Below are 21,809 nucleotides of genomic sequence, written 5' to 3'. Positions count from 1 at the left end.
CACTGTGGAGCTCAAACAGACCGTTTCGTATTACGCGTAGGAATCATAAAAATATTAGCCATTATTCTCTTTTACAGACTATCTGATGTTGTATTTTTATTTTTGTTTGGTTTTTAAAAGCCTCCAAGAACATATAATCAATCAGAGTTTCCTGGGTTTTTTTTCCCCCCTTTTTGTTTGTGTTAGCATTTTGGATAATTGCACACTTGTTTATATTTAACAGGGTTATCATTAATGCGGTTTGGAGTTTATTGCTGCACATTTAGTTACAAAGACTAAAAAGCTTGTAAAGCGGCACATGCAAATGCCAGAAGTTTAGGACTTGGAATATTGTGATAATGTGTGTATGCCTGAGAGGGCCCGGGCTTGTGCTTGATTTAAAGGCCAGGGTGTACTTACACCTAAGTTCAACTCCATGAGAGACCACAAACCATTCAAGAAGAGTGTAGGAAAATGTTGAGAATGCCAAAGATGCCTAGCACATGGATTTTTATTTTAAAGCACTTTACTCATTAACCCAATGATTTATAAAACCAATGCTTATAACCCAACGTCTGCTTTGATTGTCTTAGGAAGAGGGTGGGGAATGTCAGAAACTGGAGTACAGGCCAAGTCTGTAGTCTTGCTTAAGGACAAACACTGGCATGCTAGGGGACAAATGGTTGATCACATGGTGAAAGGTGGTTCTCGTTAAGTATTACATTTAATGAGTCGAACAAAGTTTGCTTTTGTGGGGGGGGATAGTGAAGAAGGAAGATGACAGACGTCCAAGGTCACGTGTGGGTAGTAATTGAGGGACTCGATTTACCCATCACAAAACAAAGCATCTGATGACAGAAGTTCTGTTTGCTTCTTTGGGGCTCTACAGTTTACAGAATGTTTTCCTATAGATTAGTTCATCATGTCCTCTCAAAAAGGAGCTGTGGTAGTCATTTTATCAATTAGGAAGTCCAGACTATGAAGAACGAAGAGGTCCATGGTCATGAACTGTGAGTGTGGCAGAGCCAGAATTCTGTATCCAGTATGTTGAAGTACAAAGAAATATTGTGCCATAGTTTTGGCTGGCCAGCACCTCTCAGCAGGCGGGATGCTGATTTTCACGTGATAAGCTCTGGCACAGGCCCGAGAAGCCTGCTTGTAGAAAATTTCCCCAGTAACATCTTGCTCTAGAATCCGAGTTTGGTGCTGGTTCCTGCATCCCTGCCCCTGGCTGCTCGGCCGCCTCCTCAGCTAATTGGGTGAACAGAGTCAAGACTGGAAAGACCAACTTTGGAGTCGGAAGGCTCTGCCATGTACGGCACTTTCGGGTGCTGCATTTAACCCCTCTGGACCTCAACTTCCTCATCTGTAGAATGGGGATAAGAATGCCTGCCTTTTGGGGAGTATTGCAAGCCCTAAAATGAGAATGCAACATGAAGCCCCTCGCGGAGGTGTGGCCCTTGGTAGGTGAGCGGTCAGATAACAGGTGTGAAATCCACTCCAAATTGCCCTGCGCCTTATGGGGTCTGTTGAGAAACTTGACGGGGTCTGCTAAGACCAACTGGAGAGGTGTTGTCTGCCTTGGTGGAGCTCATGCTATGGTGCACTGAACAGATAATTTGCTGCACTGTTTTAATTTTGTAAATAGTAAAGTAAAATCAGAGCGGTGAAGGAAAACAGTACCCCTTCCGTGAGGCCCTGCGTTTCGCCCCTATTTACACTGGAGTCTTGACAATTTCCGTTGCCAAAATAAAGGTCTCAGGGACGGGGAAGCGAGGAGGGCTGAATTCATGTGTTCAGCACTGTACCCTTAGAACCGCGCAGTGGTGAGGTTGAGGGCGACAGCTGGTCTGGCCCACACGCAGGCACGTGCCCAGCTGCCCCTGGGCACATGTGGGACTGCTCCCTCCAGAGACAATTCTAGAAGATGCACCTTTGCTCGCTCTCTCTGCAGAAGCCACAGTCCTCGTTCTGTGGTCTGTGTGTTGCCTACCCGGCCTCCTTTTCTAAGCAGGATATCCCCTCGAGGGTGAGGGACCTTGGGGCACCCCTCGGGCCCATGTGGTTGTGACCATGGAATCCGTTATATGCTACTCTGTGACTTGGCCTCCTCCTCGTCCCCCCACTGTTCATAGGTTCCTTTGCATGTGGCCCTCACCTCCTCTCTTTAAACAGAGTTAGAGCTGCGGTTTTGTCCAGGGCTCCCAGTGTGGCTTGGTGTTAGGTTGGCAGCAACCCACATGCCTCCGTGTGCACAGTCAAGTGGCTTCATTGTTCACAGATCAGTGGGACCAGCGCCTGCCCTCCAGGAGAGAGAAGCAGAGCCCAGGGCAGCTGGGCTCCTGGGTAGCAAGAGAGGTCAGGCCCGTTGTTGCTGCCATGGGAGCGAGCAGCTGTCTTGCGGAGGACCCTGGAGCTGGGCCTGCGGGCGGCGTGATGGCTCGGTACACCGGCTGCTGAAGTGTGGACGTGAGCTCCATTTGTTAGCAAGGATGGAGGCTTTTGAGTGGGGGCAGTGTGAGCAGAGCTGCATTTCTGACAGCTGGAGGCAGGTCAGAGGGAGGAGGATGACCACAGGAGTGCCTCCGTATGTTTTTAACCCTTTGGCATCCTCGTTGTCATTTCAGGAAGACGAATTTGTATCCAAAATTTCACTTTTAGGGAATTCCTCTACTTTTACACCTGCGGAATTTTAGGACGAGTGTCCAGAGGTTCGTGGAGGCTTGAAAATTTCTCCCTGAGGTGGGGTTATTGGTGGTGAAGCTGGCGTAGGGGTGTGGAGGCCTGAACGCAGGGGCAGCACCGGGGCCTCTGACCATCCCAGACATGTGACGCTAGCTTGTCATCGTGACATGGGTTGAGGGGTGCCGGTTGGTGGCAGCAGTACCTGTGATCTCTGAGGTCCCTTGGGTCATCCACCTCTGTAGCTCTTGAGGTGTGTACTGGGTTGAATCGTGTCCCCCAGCATTCAGGTCCACGTGGAGCCCCAGAATGTTGACCTTATTTGGAAATGGGGTCTTTGCAGCTGTAATTAGTTAAGACCTACTGGACTGGGTAGGCCTGGAGGCCAGGGGCTGGCCTCTTCATAAGAAGGCCGTGTGAACACATAAGACTCCGAGAGAACACCAGGGAAGATGGAGGCAGAGATTGAGCAATGCATCTATAAGCCACAGAATTGCCAGGAAGAGCCAGAAGCAGGAAGGACTCTCCCCTAGAGCCTCCAGAAGGAACCAACCCTGCCCACACCTGGATTTTGGACTCTAGTTTCCTAAACTGTGGGAATAAAGTTCTGTTGTTTGAAGCTGCCCAGTGCCTCCAGAAGGAACCAACCCTGCCCACACCTGGATTTTGGACATCTAGTTCCTAAACTGTGGGAATAAAGTTCTGTTGTTTGAAGCTGCCCAGTTTGTGTTAGGGTGTTTCCCCCGCCCATGTGGACCAGCCTTCCTCTCCCTGGTCTGTTGGAAAGGACAGACATCCCAGAGCACAGCCTGAAGGCGTGTCTGTAGGAGGCTGGGGCACTGCGGAATTTGGGGGGTGGGAAACCTAAACTCTCTGGTGAACAGTTCTGGTTTTGGTCAGTTCTTTGTCAAAGCTGTAGACCAGTCGTTCTCAGAGTGTGGCCCCTGGACCAGGAGCACGAGCATCACCTAGGAACTCATTAGAAATAGTTTTCCAGGCCACACCCCAGCCATCCTGAATCAGAAATTCTGGAGGTGGGACCAGCAGTCTGTCCCTGAAGGCCCTTGAAGTGCATCTGGGGTCCATGCGAGTTTAGGGACAGCGTTGTTGCCGTGGACAAAGCCTGTTGTGTGTCGAGCTTTATTGCACCTCCGGGAAGATGTAAACAGTGTCTGGTGTTAGGTGACATATTTTGATTTTGCTTCAACACGTTTATCCGAGTGTGAATCAGTGGAAGTTCTCTCCTGGTGTGGGGGCTTTGCTGGGAACCCAGGCGATTCAGGTTTGAGGCTCCACATGACTGCCTTAGGCGTATCCCTCCTTTTCTGCCCCCCCCCCCCATCTATCGGGTGAGCTTCTAGACGTGGCTCTGAGGGGTCCCTTTCACGTTAGTCTTCCCTGCCTCCTTCGGCATTTTGCAGTTCCCTCTATTTGCAGATCTTAGCAGTTTGTTCGAGTATTCCAACAGGCGTGTTGGAAGTGTTCTGCCACGTGCCAAGGACTGGGGGTACCGCAGGGCACCAGAGAGATGGGGGTCCCTGCCGTCATAGCTAGATCTTAGTCTCTAACGTGGGAGATGGGCAAAAAGAGAGCAACCATAAAAAATTACATCAAGCACATTCTGCAGAGTGCCCTGGAGGGAGTCGTTGAGGTCTGTAAGCATCCCTTAAATGTCGTGGCCGGGGAAGGTTTTTCTAAATGAGAAAGCGGTTAGCCACTTAAGATGGGCCATGGGTTTCAGGCATCAGGAACCATGTGTCCTAGGGCCCCGGGATGGAAACATGGTGGTTGGTGTGTTTAAGGAAGAAAAAGAAGGCAGGGGTAGTTGGACCATGGTGAATGCCGGGCCAGAGGGAGCTCAGGCCCCAGAGTTGGGCAGGGGCTGTAATCCGCCAAGCCTTGGAGAACCCGGTGGGGAGTGTCCACTGTCTTCCAGCTGCAGTTGGAAGCCGTTGGAGGGCCACACAAGGGAATGGCGCTCTCTGGCTTCTGTTTGAAGGGCCCACCGAGAGCTGTGAGGCAAGCGGACCAAAGGAGGGCAGGCGTGGACGTGGGGAGACATTTGTGAGGCCCTTGCCTCCAGGCAAGTGTCCTGCCAGGAGACATGTTGGCCGGGCCGTGGGTGAAGATGGCGAGGGGGTGATGGACTCCAGATGCAATAGAATTGACAGAACTTGCAGGGGACTTGGTGGTCCCTCCTGTCGTGGAGCTTACCTCCAGCTGGAGAGACACTTGGATAATCAGCAGCAAGCGTGAGATGGCCGCTGTGGTGCGTGTTGCACAGGGAGGGGTCCTCCTGGCATAAGTGCCACAGTGGGTCAGACCCAGCTGCGGGGGGGAAGGCTGGCTCCTGGGGGTGCCCGCTGAACTAAGGTCTGAAGGATGAGCAATTAGCGGGGCGTGGGGGACTGGAGCAGACCACAGGATCAGCCTGGGAGCCCTGGACCAAGTAGGCGAAGGGCCGCGTCCAGAGCACGGAGAGTGAGAAGAGCAGGTGAACTCGGGGCCGCCCTGGGGATGTTGACTGTCACCATGAGAGTGCTCGGGAAGCCATCAGATGGTTTCCATCTGGGGGGACTCATTTCCAAAATTTCAGTTTGGAAATAATGTGCCGCTGCAGCGTGGAAGAGGATGAGATGAGGGGAGCCTCAGGTGGGAGGGAGGAAAGCAGGGTCCATGGCTGGTCCGGGAAGGAAAAGACGTGGCGGTCGCTTGCGTGAGGGCTGTGGTGATGGCGGTGGGAAGGAGTGGGTGGGTCCCACAGGGGTTTAGGACTTGGAGATGGATTGGCTCTGAGGGTGAGTGAGATGGGGGCATCCAGGGACACACTCTGATTTCTAGTGTGTGGATTGATGGGATGGCAGTGCTGTCCCTGGGGTAGGGAGGAGGGCATGGGCATGATCCAATGCTATGAGGTGAAAGAGAAGAATTGTAGAGGCGCCTGGGTGTCTCGGTTGGTTGAGCATCTGCCTTCAGCTCAGATCATGATCCTGAGGTCCCGGGATTGAGCCCCGTATTGGGCTCCCTGCTCGGCGGGGAGTCTGCTTCTTCCACTCCCTTTACCCCTCCCCCTGCTCATGTTCTCTCTCGCTGTCTCTCTCAACTAAATAAATAAAATCTTAAAAAAAAAGTACAGACCTGAAGATGACCCTCTTTCTTCTCACTGTCTCTGTGCCCCCCTCTCCCCCCACCTTATTCTTTTACAAAATCCCCAGATAGTTTGAAGTGACATATCTGTAGGGTCATAAAAACTTTGTGAGTGAAGATGCATTTTCCTTTTTCTTCCAACGTGGAGAAGGACGTTTCTGCTTAGAGATGATCTGAAGTTTTATGCTTGTTCCCAAGTTCTTTGGCCTAAAAATTCTAATAATTATCTTTTCAGGTAAATATTGAGTGTATCAATTTCAAAAAAGAATACCCTGTCAGATTTTATTCATTTAATTTTAGTTAAAGACCCATCATTTATTTTTATCAAAGAAAAATATATCCTTGAGTGAGACCCTAAGGTTTTCCAAACAATTCCTAGTTGAGCTTGTGCATATTTGCAGCTTGTTGCCGGGTGCTGAGGTCTGAGTGATCTGGAACATGGAGGGTGAAGATACGCTCTCCAGGAGAAAAGGAGCCGCCGCTGCGAATCTCGAAGATTGGTCGGCTGCAGGAGCTAAACAGGGAAGCAGGGTCAGGGTGACTTTGTACTTGCCCCGTGATTCAGAGTAAGGTCGCGATGCCGTGTTAATATTTCAGCACAATTACATCTTTTTCTTGTTTTATTGGTGTCTTTCATCCTACTGGCATGTTTACGGAACATTGACATTCTGAGCTCTGGAGCCATATGGAAATCGCTTCACATCCCAGATCTGCCATTTCCTGGGTGTGAGCTTGGGGAGATTCTGTAATCCCCGTGGAACTCCGCTCTCATCTGTAAAGAGGACGGAAACAGCCTGTAATAATCAAGACACCTCGCAGGATGACTGCCAAGATTAAACCCAGTGATTTCTGTAGTGCACTCAGCACAGTGCCTGGCGCATCGTTCTCGGTTAATATCCGATGTGATTACTGCATCCCTTACAGTCTGCTGGTGCTCTGCATATCTCGGAGGGGCTGCCATCACCCTGTAAACGAGGGCACTGAAGTCTGGGGAGCTGGTTTTCCCGCCGAGTCACGTAGAGCTCGGCAGAGCAGGGATCCTGTGTCACCCGCGAGACCACGCTACGGGAGAGCTACGGTGCTTTATTGCCTTTGACACGTGCGCCGTTTTATCCAAACAAGTTTTGTGACCCTTCCTGAGCAAAACGCGTTCTGTCTGAGGATCCGGGTGGTATTTCTTGACACTCGTACTGTTCGACACTTACACTGTCTAAGAATATACGCTGATGTTCGTGTCATTTACCGATTCAGCCCGTGTTTGACTCCGGAGGTGTCAGCGGGGAGCAGCTATGTGTAGATAGAGTGATTACACCAGACTTGTTTATTCAGCCCTATTTGCTCCAAATGCAAGTGAATAATTGAGGCCAGGCAGATTGGAAGAGATGGGAATGATATATTTCAGTCTGGTCGCCCAATCTAGATACACCCTCCTTGCGAGCTGCATTTCACGGAGCTGGAAAGAATTTAGCCTGTAAAGCTTATTAAGAGGTGTGACGTTCGTTATGTGTGACTCTAGTTCTTTTGGAGCCAGGAAAATAAAAGTCAAGACTGGAATATAAGGAAATGGATAAGATACGTGCAGGCTGGTGAAATCTGGGCTAAAAAAAAAAAAAAAAATTTACACAGGAGTTCAGCTTTGATTTTATATTGTCACAAATTGTTACCAGATGCCTGCATTTCAGACAGACTCCCGAGCTGATCCGGGAGAGTGTGAGTTGGAAAACAAATCACTTTGCCATTTGGAATGCTGATTGATATTTTAGAAGTTTCTTTTTGTTTTCAAAGGGAAAATAATGCATATTCCAGGCCTAGCAAACAGAACTTTTATAAATGGCAATTAGCAGAAGATGCCCAAGGGAGGAAGTCTCCAGTTTCTTTTTATAACCCTGGCAAAAGTAATTGAGGTGATATTTTATTAACATTGGCATCTCCCACTTGCGCTGGGAGCTAGCTCAGCCTCGTGTAACCGTGTCCAGAGCTAGGAGTTCCATTTCCATTCCCTTCAACCTCAGGTCAGAGGAGAAGCACAAGAGCACTTCTGTCTGGGGCAGCTGGCCTCATCTGGTCTCCATGTGGCAGGACCCCAGGCTCATAGGGTGGCTTGTACACTTTCCCCTATGGTTTAAAAAAAAAAAAAAAGTAGCTTTTAGTTTTCGGTCTTAGGTTTGGACTCAACAGTGTTCCCTTATCCTCTAGGCCGTTTTTCTTGCTGGCATTTGAATGACTTATAGAATGGGTTTTGAATGGCCTGACACCTCTGCTGTGTTCCCTGAATGCTTTCTAAAAGGTGCTGCCGTGTAAGAATATATGCTGATTTTTCCATTTTGAGTTGTTGGAGGGCTGCCGGGATGACTGGGAGAGCTGAGTCTGAATTCTGGCTCCGCACCTTGGATGCTGTCAGACTCTGGTGAGAATCACTCTCTGAGGCTGAGTCTGGATTGGAGGAATATCAGATCCGGGTGGCTGGAGGATTGCAGGAGTGGAATGGAGTGAGGTCACTCCATGGCCTCCAGATGGGCCTTGGTATTTCCTATAGGGGCCAAGCTTTCAGATGGACTAGAAGGGACCTTGCAGAGGCCCAGAGGTGAGGCTGCCGTGCACTCCTGAGCTGCATGTATGTTGGAACAAAAGGATGGGAGCTCTTGCCCCTGCACACTGGGGCTAATGTTGGTCAAAGGCTTCTCAGCTATGGACGGAGACCTAGAGGGGGCCAAGACTGGCTGATCCAAGTACTTCTACATTTCCTCTTTAGAGCTCAGCACCCCAACTTTGTCCTCCTATGTTAGCTGCCTCTACTCTACAGGAATGAATTTTTAGTATAACATTTTTGGCTTATACGGTTGACCCTTGAACAATGTGGAGGTTAAGAGCGCTGACTCCCCATATAGTCAAAAATCTGCATATAACTTTGACTCCCTAAAATCTTAACTAATAGCCTGCTATTGACCAGAAGCCTTACTGATAACATAGTCAATTAACACACATTTTGTATATGTATTATATACCAAATTCTAACAATAAAGGAAGCAAGAGGAAAGAAAATGTTATTAAGAAAATTGTAAGGAACAGAAAATAAAATTACAGCACGGTATAGTAAAAATATAAATAAATAAAAAATCCATGTATAAATAGACCCCCCGCCCCCCGCCAAAGTTGAGACCTATGTTCAAGGGTCTTGCGGTAGTCCTGTTCTGTGAAGTCGTCAAGTCTCCGTGAATGCCGAGCTAGCTGCAGGCACCGAGCGCTGGACGGTCTCTCCGAGGGGGAGGGAGAGGTGGGCTCCTGGGAGCCTCTGGTTTTCTGATTTTCGTCAGTCAGTCAATGCGTGACCTTGTTTTCTGTGTGTTTCTGTGTGAAGATACCTTACTAGACACTTAACTCATTAACATTGAATGCACAGCCCACAGTCGCTCACGCCCCAGCGGAGCTTCTCTCAGACACATGTTTGTCCCTTGGGCACGTTACTGCCATCTTGCACTTAACACTAAATAGCACTTCAATTCTTTGCCAGGCGGGTGGGGGCGGGGAGCATTTTAAACAGTAAAATCACCAATAAAAATGCAAAAAATGTGGCGCTGAAAGTACCTCGAAAAGGACACCTGTTTACAGTATGAGAGTGGAGACAGGAAGGCAGCGCCTCGCCTTGTCACCTCAGCTGGTTGAAATTCTCCCTCCTCTGCCGGTGCACATGGCCATGAATGACGGCAAAAGCATGGGAAGCAGGGATTTGGGGGGTTACAAATAAATTTTAGCAAGTCAGTGAATTCACGGCTACGGAATCTGCAAATAAGGAGAACCGACTGTCCTTTCTGTGTGTATTTATTAAGTGCGTGCTGTGTGCCGGAGGCTTCCCAAGACTGGCGTGTCTTGGGGTGTGTTTTCTGTTTTACAGAGGCCTGCCCCATGTGTTCTTCTAGTTATTCCTGATAACACCCTTGATGGGGGCAGGGCTGACTTTATTGTCTTCCCTTTATTGAGGAAACCAAGAACCCGAGCCTCGACGTGCCTCTGGGGCCCAGCATCCCAGCCGAATCTGAGTTTTCTGGCTCTGACACCATTTTCTTCCCACAGAGCCGTGCAGACGGGTGTAGGTGCAAGATGGGACGAGTGCTTCAAACGGTAGAGTCGGAATGCTGACATCGTATTTTTTTTAAAAAAGATTTTATTTATTTGAGACAGAGAGAGGGAACGAGCATGCGCAAGGGGGAGCGGCAGGGGGAGAGGGAGAAGCAGACTCCCCCCTGAGCAGGGAGCCCGATGCAGGGCTCGATCCCAGGACCCTGTTTGAATCCTGGCTTTGCTACTCACTACCTGTGTGACTTGGGGTACTTTATAAGTCAAGTAAAACCTTTCTGACTCTTGGTTTCCTCGTTTGTAAAATAAAAATAGTATGAACACCCGCTGTGTGGGGTTAATGTGAAAATTATGTGAATTAGTTCATGTTTAGTGCTTAGATCTGTGCCCGGCACACTGTAACCCTCCGTGTGTTCGCTGTGATTATCGGTTAGCAGGATAGGGACTCAGGAAATTCGTGTCGAGTCAGTCAACGATGACTCTAGAAATTAGGCAAATGGTAACGTATGGTTGTAATTGCATGGCCCAGAGCCAAGAGGAGATTTTGCAATTTTCCAGTCCTTTTGATCCATTTCGGTGACATAGTTCAGACCTGGAAAATCTGTTTTAGTGCTTTATTTATCCAGTGTGACTGTCAGCAGTCAGCAAAGTAAACAGACTTTTGTCAAGTCTGTGTCATTTTTGGTGAGTGGACAGCTGATCAGATGAGCAAATATTAGTGGGCACCTGCTGGGTTTAATCGTCCCTGCCCGTGAACATTCAAGTAAGAGAAGACAAGAACATGAGATGTCCCAAGGCCGAGCATGATTAAGGCATATAAAGAGCACATTTCCGTGTCACCCTAAAATCTCCATCTTTACAGCTACTAAAGTGGATTTAAAACTGCCCGAGTTTTTCTCTCCGTCCTTCTGCTACTCAGCATCTAGCAGAGATGTCAGCAAAAAGCAGTTGTGTGCCTCACACGCATGGAGACGCCACATCGTGTGGAGGGTCCCCACACGGAAGCCATCCCCGGACCCATTGGATCTATACCTTTCTAAACAGACATCAGGCCGCCAGCCCATTTCCTTGGCACCTTTTCTGTCACCAGCAGAAGATAATTGCAAAGGACGTAGCGTTATTTCCACATCTGTACAATTAAATGGTATGGTAGTCGTTTGGAAAAACTGATTCTTTTTTCTCTGGAAGCCCCCCCCTTTTTTTTTTTTTTTAAAGATTTTATTTGACAGAGACACAATGAGAGAGGGAACACAAGCAGGAGTGGGAAAGGGAGAAGCAGGCTTCTCACTGAGCAGGGAGCCCACGCTGGGCTTGATCCCTGGACCCTGGGATCATGACCTGAGCCGAAGGCAGATGCTTAACGACTGAGCCATCCAGGCGCCCCTGGAAGCCCCAGTCTGGGGCAGTCAAGTTACTTTCTGCATTTCTCCATCCCCCCCCCCCCCCCCCCCCCCGCCATGGACCCAGGTCTCACAAAATTCATCTTTTCCAGGGGGTGCTTCTGTCAGGAGCAGGGGCGTAGGGCCGTAGACTGTGAGAGCCACGTAGGAGATTCCTGTTTGCTCTGTGGAAATAGGGTTTGGAACTTTGCAGCCCTGGAGGGAGGTTGAGGGGGGCCTTTCTGTTATTTGCTTAAAAAAATTGCAGACCTGAGGTCATATTTGTCCTACTATCTAATAGTAAACTTTTACCTGCTCGCATTCACGATACAAGCTCATACTATAATATGGAGTCCTCTTGTTTGAAAACTCCTATTAAGAGCAAAGGGCACCTTTCCTATCTGCAAGTGTTTCGTGACAGGTTTTAAGTAGACCTTTTCCCTTAGACTGCTTTCCTCTACTGTACACACTTTTTTATCAGTGAACAAGTGATTCTTTCTTCAGAGTCTGTGTTTGCTCAGCCTGAGGCGACGGTGAGAGATAACACTGCTGAATAGATTCCAGTCAGATGATCCTGGCTGTGTGAGTTTATAAAAGACATCTGTTTAAGTTCAAAAATAAATAATTAAAACACATGCACAGACAAAAGGTGGTTGCTCCTAGCGAGACTAAAATTAGTCTGCTGTGTTACAGAGGTTCTTTATATTTTTCTCGAAAGAATTTGATTTTTTTTTCATTTCGTTGAAAGATCTGTATAGAGAAAATTATCGGTTTAACTTTTTTTTTTTTTTTTTAAAACTCATTGTGAAGTTTAAATAGCTTCACAGGGCAGGTGGGACGCTTTCGTGTCTCTGGAGAATTGTAAGGTAATTCTTATCTGTGGCTCCTTTGAAATTGCCTAAATAAGAGAAGATCTCCCAAGCAATTCTCCCAATTCAAAAAGATGCGTTGATTTTTATTTTATTTTTTTAAAGATTCTATTTATTTGACAGAGAGACAGCCAGCGAGAGAGGGAACACAAGCCGGGGGAGTGGGAGAGGAAGAAGCAGGCTCCCAGCAGACGAGCCTGATGTGGGGCTCGATCCCGGGACTCTGGGATCACGCCCTGAGCCGAAGGCAGACGCTCAACGACTGAGCCACTCAGGCGCCCCAGATGCGTTGATTTTTAAAGAGGTGTTTTGGTGATGGATTACTAGTCTTGATGAGACATGGGGAAAGACACGGGCAAAGTCATCTTGCAGTTTTCTCTTGCAAGCCCTCGGCCCGGGCGCGGCGCAGGGGACGCCACGCTGTTGTGTGCTGTCCTGAGTGCTGCGGCCGTGGCCCGTCTCTCCAGCCCGGCTGTCCAGCTGGCCCTTCCTGGAGGGACCTCCGCCCATCTGTTGGCTGCCGTCAGCAGAGGGCCTGGTGTTGGCGGGGAGGTGGTCCCGGGCATTCCCCCAGATGGTCCCCAGACATCCTTTGCAGGGGCCCTGTGTCCTGTCGGGTCTTCATCCCGAGACGCCCTTGTCGGTGAAGGCCCCTCCTTCTTTTTTAAAAGATTTTATTTTTAAGTCATCTGTACACTGCTGGAACCCCCAACCCTGAGATCAAGAGTTGCGTGCGCTACTAACCGAGCCAGCCAGCCCGGTGAAGGGCCCTTCTCAACACCGACGGGCCCGTGTGGACTGCGATGAAAATTTTGCTTTGCAAAATGGGGAAAAAACCAACCCCAAACCACCTCTCACTTTATCTGTTACGTTTCGCCTTCCCACTTCCTGATGAAACACTTTACTGATGCTTTTTGGGAGTCCGTGTTTGAGAAGAGTTGTATCTAAATGATTTACGTGTTCAGAATGAGTGACGGGGCCTGAGTCCAACCACCTGTCACCCCATTACTGCTGGCACCTCGGTGGGACTCCTGGGGTGGGGTTCCATCTTTCTTCCCCTCTCCGTGCCCTGTTTGTCGGGCCTGAGCTCTGCGACAGGGACTAGAGCGGACACAGGAGTGGACACAGACCCCGCTCTCACAGAGTTCAAGGACGTGTGCGCGGGCTGGTGCCTGCATATGTGTACGCTGATTTTGTGAGTGGTATCATGCTTTACGTGTTTGTGAATTGCTTTTTTTTTTTTTCATTTAATGCGAAGAAAGAACCACATACGTATGTAAAGTATCAAGAAGACTCAAAAAATAATTGTGATAAATCCTTTGCAAGCAAATTTTTATAATCTAGATAATCACCTCTAATGATTGCTGGGTGTGTTACATTCTTTTTAAGCAAGATATTGTTAGCTTAGAAGCCAGCTGTTTAATGTCGTGATGTCCTTCCAGACACTTAGCATAAAAGAGGCATGTACCTGACATTTGTTTTCCTTAGGCTCATTCTTTCAGGAAATGTCTGTTGAGTAAACATATTTGCTGGGGGCTGGGCATAGGGGGTTGAACAAAATGTCATTGGTTCTCACCCTCAGGGAACTGAGTGTTCTGGACAGGATGCAGACAATTAAGAGAAGTAAGTAAGTAAGTACAAATATGGGTATAAGATGTGATAAGTGCCCTGGAAGAAGAGAATGTGGGCTGTGGAAGAGATTAATGGAGGAGAGAGAACAGCTTCCATTGGGTGGAGTCAAGGAAGGCTTCTTGAAGGAGGTGTCTTCACCAACTGGAAGAGAAGCCACCAGAATGTGACGAGTGTGTGGGAAAGAGTTAAGGACAGCAGAGGGAATAATGACATGTTCCGAGATCCCATTTGGGGGAAGAAATGAAAGAAGGCCAGTGTGGCTGAGAATTATGGGGTCAGAGGGGAGAGATGGACTAGACTTTTTGTGTCTTGTGGGTTTCCTTAAAGGGTCTATAGTTTCTTCTTAGTGCAGTGGGAGACACTCAGTGGATTTGAAGCCCAGAGCAGCAAGGTCTGGTTAGTTCGCATTGGCTACCCAGGAAATGAGGAGACAGGCCATAATCAGGCTGGGGAATCGGGGTTTTTTATTTCAGAAATATACTGGGCAGTACTTATTGCTGCTGAATGTGGACGTGTTGGGGAGGGGAGTCAAAGATGAGTCCTGGGTTTGTGACTTGGCTTCTTGGTACCAGAAACTGAGGTGGGGCAGATCAAGGGGGACTGGTTTAATGGGGGAGGAGGAAAAAGTTGACTTTGGTGCAGGAAGTCTGAGCTGCCCGTGAGAATGCCACGTGGGGGTTTAAGGAAGGCAGATGGGCACACAGGGTCCTGGAGCTCCAAAGGGAGGCAGGTTGGTCAAACAGATTTCGGCATCATCAGCAGGTGTTCAAGGCCAAGGGAGAGGGGTGGAGAGGGTGAACTCACCCAGGGAGGTGGTACAGAGTGAGATGTCAGAGTGATCTAAGATCCCAGGGCTGAGAAGTTCCGGAGCTGGCATTTGAGCCCAGACGGCCAGCCAGGGTATGGAGTCTGGTTTCTTATCTGGTATGCGTGCTGCCCTCGGGGCTCTGCAGCCCCGGGGGGTTGGGGGGGAGGTGTCTTTCATCGCACTGTTTTGGAGGGACCATCATGATAAGGAAGTAGAATTATTTCAGAAACATTCTGTCGTCTCGAGCGCCACTCTCCCTGGAAGCATCTAAAGGCTCTTTCAGCTCTAGATACGAAGATGAACTCGGATATGAACGCTTCATTTCACCCTGCAAGTTAGGGTGAGGCTGTCTCCCGTTAGCCCATGACTGTGTTGTTGTTGGCCAGGCCCCCCACCCGCCAGGTTGACATAGGCCAGTGTCGTCATCACGATGGCCTGGGGCGAGTGTGCAGCCTGACCTCCCGGGCCCCCACATCAGCTGGCAGCGTGGGCCAGTGTGTGGGCCCCATGCGGGCTGCGTGTTTTCCGGTGTATTTTTTTAAGCCTCTCTACCTGAGTGGCCAGTTGCAGAAGCGGGAATGAGATTCTTTTCCCGTGTTAGATTTAACTACAGGCCAGCCTCTGCTGAAGGACGGATGTGATGTCGGGAAAAGATAGGTTTCTGTGCGTCAGAAATTGCGCCCTGTATCTGGAAACGAACTGAACAGGGAGTGTAAACCCACATGCCTAAGCTTTACATAACAGAATTTGCCGTCTTCGCCGTTTGTAGGCGTACAGGTCAGTGATACTAAGTACATTCACGTTGTTTTGTGGTCCATCACCAGAACTCTTTGCATCTTGCGAGACTCTAACTCTGTACCCATTAAATAATAACTCTTCATTACCCCTTCTCCCCAGCCCCCGAATACCACGATTCTGTTTTCTGTTCCGGAATTTGCCTGTTCTGGGTGTCCCGTATAAGTGGAATCATACTGTATTTGCTTTTTTTTTTTTTTTTTTAAAGTTAGTGAGAGTGGTTAGAGGGGCAGAGGGCAAGGGAAAGAGAGAATCTCATGATCCTGAGATGATGACCTGAGCCGAAATCAAGAGTCGGATGCTTAACGGACTGAGCCACACAGGCCCCGCTATAAAAGGTGCCTTCGATAACTGGCTTATTTCATTCAGCATAACGTCCATCCATGTTGTGCATGTGTTAGAATCTCCTTCCTTTTTAAAACTGAATAATATTCCATTGTGTGTATATTCCACATTTTGCTTATTCATCCATTGATGGACATTCAGGTTGTTTCTACTTTTAGGCTATTGTGAATACTGCTATGAATGTGGGTATAAATCACACTCAAGATTTTGCTTTGTCGGGGCGCCTGGGTGGCACAGCAGTTAAGCGTCTGCCTTCGGCTCAGGGCGTGATCCCGGCGTTATGGGATCGAGCCCCATATCAGGCTCCTCCGCTATGAGCCTGCTTCTTCCTCTCCCACTCCCCCTGCTTGTGTTCCCTCTCTCGCTGGCTATCTCTGTCTCTGTCAAATAAATAAAATCTTTAAAAAAAAAAAAAAGATTTTGCTTTGTTTTCCCCCCACCCATCTAGAAGCAATCTCTCATAAGGGGTGATTTACAAAGGGAAGGGGAAGGTGGGTTTGAATGCAATGATTCCTCATCAAACTTGATGCATGAAAGTTCACATTTCAAGGGAAATGACTGATTTCCTGTCTACTGGAAAGAAGCAATTCTAGGGATTTTTTTTTCCATGTGTGTGCAAGCAACTGGCTAAGAATCCTAATGGGCTATCTTATCAACCTTCTATTTTATTTCTTGCCCGTTCCCCCTGTTTTTTTCAGTAATGGAACCAATCGATACCTTAATACTACCCAGAATACCGTAACAGTACATATTTATATCTCTCTAAATACCATTGATACATCATTTCCCAAAACTATGTTTTGTTTTGTTTTTTTTCTGATAAGAATACCTGTGTGAGACATTTAGAAGAAGCAGAAATTCATATTACCCATAAACCTATCACCCGGAGATGACCAGTTAATGTTTTAGGGTAGGACACGCCCACACACGGACCCGTTATTACCTGTTACGGTATATGTGTATATTCTCTCTTATCTTTTTTTAATTTTAATTTTTTTTTTAAGATTTTATTTATTTATCTGACAGAGAGAGAGACAGCCAGTGAGAGAGGGAACACAAGTAGGGGGAGTGGGAGAGGAAGAAGCAGGCTCCCAGCAGAGGAGCCTGATGTGGGGCTCGATCCCAGGACTCTGGGATCATGCCCTGAGCTGAAGGCAGACGCTTAACGACTGAGCCACCCAGGCGCCCCATATATTCTCTCTTTTTAAATACCGGGGCCAAAACTGTACCCACTGTTCTGTAAGTTGCCTTTTGTCACTGAGTAAGACATTGCGAGCACCCTCCCTTGTCATGAAATCACACCCTGCATGTGACCGTCACTGCCTGTGTAGCAGTCCATTCTCAGAAACGTAGTGGGTTCTCTCCCTGGCGCCCCTGCCAGAGTCAGGTGTCCTGCGGCTTCTGTGTCGAGTATGAGTTCTCTGCTGAAGATCTTAATGGAGGAGCAAGGGTGGTATCCCCCTCGTTTTGCGGTAGAAAAAAAACAAGGAGAAGTTAGGTCCGAATGACTTAACCAGGCTGGGGGAAGCTGGAAATAGAAACCAGACCGCTCATTCATTGCCTGGTGCTCGAGTCACTCCATAAAACTAATCTCAAGATCACTATCAGCGGAAATTATTTTCCCTAATCTCCTGGGAATATGCTTTTAATATTTGTATGTTTGCTTAATGGTAATTTCAATTCCACGTCTTTTTTTTTTTTTTCCACTTAAAAAAATGAAAACTTTCCAGACTTCTTTGGGAGACTTGGGGATGTTTCCTCTCACATGGCTGGAAACCTGTGTGCGCCTGGGACCGTCCCCACGACACCCCCACTGCGAGTCCTCAGGCCAGCAGCAGGCCAATTGTTTCAAGAGCTGTTTGGAGATTCAGGGTCTGTTTTATTTACCAGATGCCTCCCTTTCTGCAGTTTTATTAGTTCTTTCAAAATACTAGCCCTTAAAAGGCCAGCAAAGGTGCCGTCCGTCCGAATGGAAATCATATTGGTTTAGATTCTGTCTGTACGTTGTTTGTTCGCATAGTGTTAATTTGGTGCTCATTGTTTTGGGGGGTTTTGAGGTGCTGATTACTTTGTTCAGTGATTTAATAGGTAGTTATTGTGCATGGAAGGTGCGTTAGTCCTGGACTTAGGGACCTGTGAATCACTTAGGAGAGGTGGACCAGAAGATCTGCCAGGACGCTGCAGTGACCGAGCAATGCCTGGGAGCAAGGAGGGGCTCTGCAGAGAGGGGCGGGCAGGAGGGAGGAGGGAAGGGGCCATTCCAAACCAGAGCCCCTAAAGCCCAAGGTATGCCCCGGGGAGAGCTCAGCAGGGAGCTTTGCCTCATCGGAGGGAAGGGTGTGTCTGGGGGCGCGGAAGGATGCCGGGCGTGCAAGGGCTTGTGCCGTTCCGTCCATTCCCACGCTTAGAAGCAATAGACAGTTTCTCATAAACACCGTAGAGCTGAGCTGGCAGCTCTCTGGGTGACACCCGCGGCTGTGTGGGCAGGACAGACGGTGGCAGCTTCTGGGACTCCCTCTGCCCTTTCACACCTGAGGGTCACCCAGGGGCAACTCCTGAGGCATTTGATGGGACTGAGACCAGTTTGCCCTTTAAGAGCAAAAAAAAAAAGAAAAAAAAAAAAAGAAAAACAGGCTTGGAACTCAAACCCCACTCATGTTCATTGCAGCATTATTCACAATAGCCAAAGCAACCCACAAATCCATCGACGGATGAATGTCTCAACCAAATTGTGGTGTATACCACTATTGAGCTTTAAAAAGGAAGGGAATTCGGACACATGCACTACGTGGATGACCTTTGAGGACATTGTGCTAAGTGAAATGGGCCAGACAGAAGTATAGATGCCGAATGATTCCAATTACGTGAAGTACCTAAGAAATCAAAATCACAGAGACAGAAAATAGGATGGCGGTTGCCTGTGGGGAGGACTAGGAAGTTAGTGTTTAATAAGAGCATTGAGTTTCAGTGTTGGATGAAAAATTTCTAGAGATGGATGGTGCTAATGATGGTGCAACAGTTTGAATGTACTTCATGCCACTAAATCGTGCACTTAAAAATGATTAAAATGGCAATTTTATGTTATGCATATTTTATGTTATGCATATTTTATCACAATAAAAGAATTTTAATGGCAGAAAAAAGCAACGCATAGGGGGGCACCTGGGTAGCCAAGTCCGTCGGGCAACCAACTCTTGGTTTCGGCTCAGGTCGTGATCTCAAGGTCATGGGATCGAACTCCACATCGGGCTTTGAGCTCAGCTTAGCATAGAGTCTGCTTGAGACTCTTTCACCCTCTGCCCCTCCCCCCACTCGCTCGAATGCTCGTGTGCGCGCGCGCGCTCTCTCTCTCAAATAAAAAAATCTTTAAGAAAAAGCAAGCAAGCAAGCACGGCGTAGAACAAAGGTGAGCTCTCCCTTCACACTGCCTCCCACGATGAGGACAAGGCCCTCCGTAGGGCAGAAGAACAGCACATGTTTGCACGGGCCCATCTGTGCTGGAGGAGTCCCCCAACAGGCCCCCATGATGCAAGGTCTCCACTGGGCCCCAGTCACCTAAAGACCTGGTCCTATGGTTAAATACATTAAGCCTGTCATGTCAGACCTTTTACAAAGAAGCTGCCTAGTCTGTCAGAAAACACAGTTATTCTGTTAATGGAGCCTTCGCGTTCCAAGAGTAAAGCTTGCTGTGTGGCCCAATCCAAGGTTCCAAAGTTAATTTTTTTTTAACGTAAAACATTTATTTTTTTATTTTTTATTTTTTTTTAAGATTTTATTTATTTATTCGACAGAGATAGAGACAGCCAGTGAGAGAGGGAACACAAGCAGGGGGAGCGGGAGAGGAAGAAGCAGGCTCATAGCGGAGGAGCCTGATGTGGGGCTCGATCCCATAACGCTGGGATCACGCCCTTAGCCGAAGGCAGACGCTTAACCGCTGTGCCACCCAGGCGCCCCTAACGTAAAACATTTAATTTAAAAATGTTGATACTACAGTATATAAAAATAGCCGTTATAAATGCACATAGTGTGTTCTATAGCTGCCAGGTTTACTTTTTTTTTTTTTTTTTTAAGGAAACTATAAGTTACACTGTGGTTAAGACGTGTTATCTTCCCCCTTGAAAAAGCCCACATTCTAGCACAGTGATGGATGGTCAGACCTAACAGCCCCAGTTGTTCAACCCTTGGATCAAGTCATAACCAGTTTTATTGCAGAAGGACCCTGTACACATTTATCAATTCTAGTACGTTAATAGCTACCCAGCAAGTCGTTAACATACGGAAACATGTATCATGAGAAGCAAGAAATATCACGCATCCCTTCTGCATGTTAGCAGCTCGGCTCCTGAGCAGTGATGCTCTCACGTCACCGAGGCCTGCGAACAGTCACTTTTCATGGTCATCCTGAGGGAAAGATAGATGGACTTCAGTACAAATGCGACATATTATAGACAATTTCTTACCCAAAAAAGTCACAAATTAAAGCAAAGTATTTTACAGAATTTACTACAAAACACCATCAAAACTGCCTCGACGTAAGCCCTCTCTCCCCGTAGCCGGTGAGCCAACGGGATGTCGTTGGGCGTGATGGTGACTCGCAGCCCGCATGGCACCCAGACTAGGATCTCAAGCCCACCAGCTGTGCCTCACTGGCCTCCTGAGGGGAGCCAGTGGTGGCACCCCAAAACCTCAGGTGGGTTTTGAAATCCTGGGCAATCTCCCCCACCAGCCTCTGGACAGGCAGCTTCTGGATCGGAAGCATAGGTTCAGTGGATTTCTGGTAACCACGGACATCCTGAAATGCCGTGGTCCTGGGCCTGTGGCCATGGTTTTTTTTTTTTTTTTTTTACCCCGCCGGTAGAGGGGGTGCATCCCCCGGGGGCTTTGGTGGCCAGCTGTTTGCAGGGCACTTTCCCAGCCGTGGATTTATGGGCAGTCTGCTTGGCTTGGGCCATTTTCTTTTTTCTTTTCTTCCTTCCTTCCTTCCTTCCTTCCTTCCTTCCTTCCTTCCTTCCTTCCTTTCTTTCTTTTAAGATTTTATTTATGAGAGAGAGGTGGGGTGGAGGGAAGAGCAGAGGGAGAGGGACAAGTAGACTTTGTGCTGATTGTGGAGCCTGACCTGGGGCTTGATCCCATGACCCCGAGATCATGACCTGAGGTGCCCATGGGGCCATTTTCTTTTACCCTGATGCCGAAGTCTTAGCTTCTCTGACTGCTGTGCGGCTCTGAGCAGCCACAGTCACGGAGCAAAGGAAAGACCTCCAACGAACAACCAAGCCGCTTTGTGTTCCAAAATTAATTTTTTAAAAACCCATCATCCCTCCCTGGTTGGGTAAAACTTTATTTTTTTGGCAAAATAGCTCTCATTGGAAAATAAACTTTGAAGTTGTTTGAAGCTAAAAGAGCTTCCTTTCAAAGGTAGCAGAAACAGAAAGAGCTTCACTTCTTTTGAAACAAACTTCTGGAGAGCTCATCAGAATTCGCAGGGATTGTGGGACAGACGTGTTGCTCACATAGGTGGTGAGGGCGCTTGAAGTGGTGTGTGACCTGCAGAGGCTCTCCGGAGACTCCTTTGAAATCCTGTTGGTTTTCCCCTAATTGGAGCCAGTCGCTGTGCGGTCACAGGTGGCCCCAAGTAGGTGGCTCCTTCCTAGGCTTGGCGGTGGCCCTGAGTGGGTCAGCTAGCCCTGTGGGAGGGAGCGATCACGGAGCAGCCCTCTGTCCTTTCCAGTTCCCCTCTGGAAGACAGCGCCCTTCCTTCTTCTGTAAGAGCACCTGTTGTGAGCTATAGTTCTGGAAAAGGTGAGACGCAAGAATGAATCTCCCTTTTTGAAGTGCCACCTCAGACTGTGTTGCATAGACATTGCCCCATTCCTTACCTACCACCTCCTGGCTCTGTGGCCTTGGGCAACTTACATACCATGTTGGGACCTCGGTTCCTCCATCTGTAAAATGGAAGTCAGTAGGACCTACCTTGCAGGGGCATTGTAAGAAATAAACACAAAATTGTCTATAAAGCCTTTAGCAGAGGGGCGCCTGGGTGGCTCAGTCGGTTAAGCTTCTGCCTTCAGCTCAGGTAATGGTCCCAGGGTCCTAGGATCG

The 21,809-nt window shown here is 48.3% G+C and overlaps 1 protein-coding gene and 1 pseudogene across 3 annotated transcripts in view; one reads left to right on the top strand and one right to left on the bottom strand.

Moving 5' to 3' along the window:
• The window catches only part of CABLES1 (Cdk5 and Abl enzyme substrate 1), a 121,802-nt gene that overhangs the window by 9,981 nt on the left and 90,012 nt on the right, over window positions 1-21,809 (top strand). The gene's annotated exons all lie outside the window — the stretch shown is intronic.
• LOC123782008 (histone H3.3A-like) lies at window positions 6,184-20,662 on the bottom strand (annotated as a pseudogene).

The sequence above is a fragment of the Ursus americanus genome, chromosome 19 (assembly GCF_024610735.1).
Source record: "Ursus americanus isolate L20-20 chromosome 19, mUrsAme1.1.p, whole genome shotgun sequence".
Taxonomy (NCBI): domain Eukaryota; kingdom Metazoa; phylum Chordata; class Mammalia; order Carnivora; family Ursidae; genus Ursus; species Ursus americanus.
This window is presented reverse-complemented; position numbering and strand designations above follow the sequence as displayed.